The sequence below is a fragment of the Neomonachus schauinslandi genome, chromosome 9, assembly GCF_002201575.2.
Source record: "Neomonachus schauinslandi chromosome 9, ASM220157v2, whole genome shotgun sequence".
Taxonomy (NCBI): Eukaryota; Metazoa; Chordata; class Mammalia; order Carnivora; family Phocidae; genus Neomonachus; species Neomonachus schauinslandi.
In genome coordinates, this window is record NC_058411.1 from 39,929,017 (window position 1) to 39,931,088 (window position 2,072).

Consider the following 2,072-nt stretch of genomic DNA (forward strand, 5'->3'; position numbering starts at 1 on the left):
TGGCTGGACCATAATAAGTCAAAAGAAATATATGTGTATATATTTAGAATTCAACTCTTTACAGTTCCAATTGAAGTAACTAAGCCAAATACACAATTACAGAAATTACATAGAGGCATAGCTAACAGAAAACACATCAACTGTTACTCTAATCTTAAAGTATACCAATAAATACTTCACAGTGATATGAAATTGACCCTTGAAATAGTTGTACTTAAAACCTTTTTTGAGGGAGCCTAATCTCTGCAATATAGGCATAATAAAGTGCATAGGCAATCTGCAGGGGTGTAATAAATAGGCAGCTGTCCAAAAATCACCCCCCCCCCCACACACACACACACTCAAAAAGGCCAACCTCATTTTAATGAAAGCAAGATACTGACTTGACAGAGATAACACAGGACCTTGAATGCACGTGCCCGAGATGGGCAGTTTTTAATGGAGAGCAGACAGGAACAGGAGGTCCTGTCCTGATTTGAGTGGGTCATTTCAGGGAGGGATTCCGGCAAGTCAGAGGACGTACGACTAGACGGCGCTCAGAGGAGCAGACCAGCGAAAACAGGGCTGGAGAGGCCCCAGGGACAAATACCTTCCCAACCCTCCCTGTGTCACAAGGAGAGTGACAGAGGCTCACACTGGGTGTAGGAATGAAAATCTAGAGGCAACCTACGCTTGCAAACATCATTCATAAAGTTCTATCCTGCAAGAATAAAAATGAGGGCACACGAGAAGGGCAGTCATCAGAGGCAGGCCTTCCCTGCTACAGTAATCTGATTACATACTGCCAATATACAACCCAAAGTAACCAACAGTGGCCAGAAGGCAGTGGGAGTTATATCTATGTACCAGGACTAAGAAAGGACATTTCATTTCTCCATTTCTTGTTGTTCTCAAGTCCTACTCCCTGCCTACTCCCCAGGTCCCACACAGAGCAAGGGATCCAGGATCTTGTCTTTGGCTGGTGTCCTGGGCCATTTCCAGGATCTCTGAACTTGCCTGTTCAAGGCCACGGTGGATTATGAAAGGTCTTCTCATCCTGAGCTCAGACATGGCAAATGAAACCAATGCCTGGTGCAGGCCTGTAACAAGCCTGAGATGCTGCGGCCTGCAGAAAGCATGGTCTAGGGCAGGCCTGCCAGTGGCCCCGAGCCAGCTGACCAGCATCCAGTCACCATTTCTTTTCCAAACACCGACTGAACAAACCTTGATTCAGCTCTTAGGTTACGCTCCGGTGGAGAACAGCACAGAGGAAGCACCAAGAGAATGACTGGAGAGAAACTATTCTGGGCATAAACCAAGTACATGTTCCAGTGGAATTGTTAATAACTCAGGGGTCTTTTATGTTTGTTTGAACCTTCCATGTCTAGCTGAGGAAAAGACATATTTCTTTTTTCTCCTCAGGGAGAATAAAAGCAGGAAAGTAAAATTCCTGGTAATGTCATATCCAGTCAAACAGGAAGGTTTGTAGGCTCAGGGATGAAAGGTTTCTAGAACTACACTGAGCCAATCTGAAAATAATTTATTTGATTTTCATTTGTTTCATTTCCTCCAAAATTATCATTCAGCTCCCTGTTCCCATACCCACCAAGACGAAAGGAAGCATTCTGTAAACACAACAAAAATATAGTATTTAAGAAACACCTGAGATGTAAAGAAATTGGAACCCTCATTCATTGCTGGTGGAAATATAAAATGGTACAGCCACTTTGGAAAACAATTTGGCAGTTCCTCAAAATGTTAAACAGAGAGTCTCCGTATGACCCAGCAATTCTATTCTTAGGTATTTACCCAAGAAAACTGAAAATATACATTCACTCAAAAACTTGTACACAGATAGTGATAGCAGCATTCTTCATAATAACCAAAGAATGGGAACAACCAAAATGTCCACGAATAAACAAAATGTGGTATATCCATAAAATGAAATATTATTTGGCAACAAAAAGAACTGTTGTACTGATATATGCTATGACACAGATGAACTTTTGGAAACTTTATTCTAAGTGAAAGAAGCCCGTCACAGAAGGCCACATATTGTATGACTCCATTTACATTAAATGTCCAGAATAGGC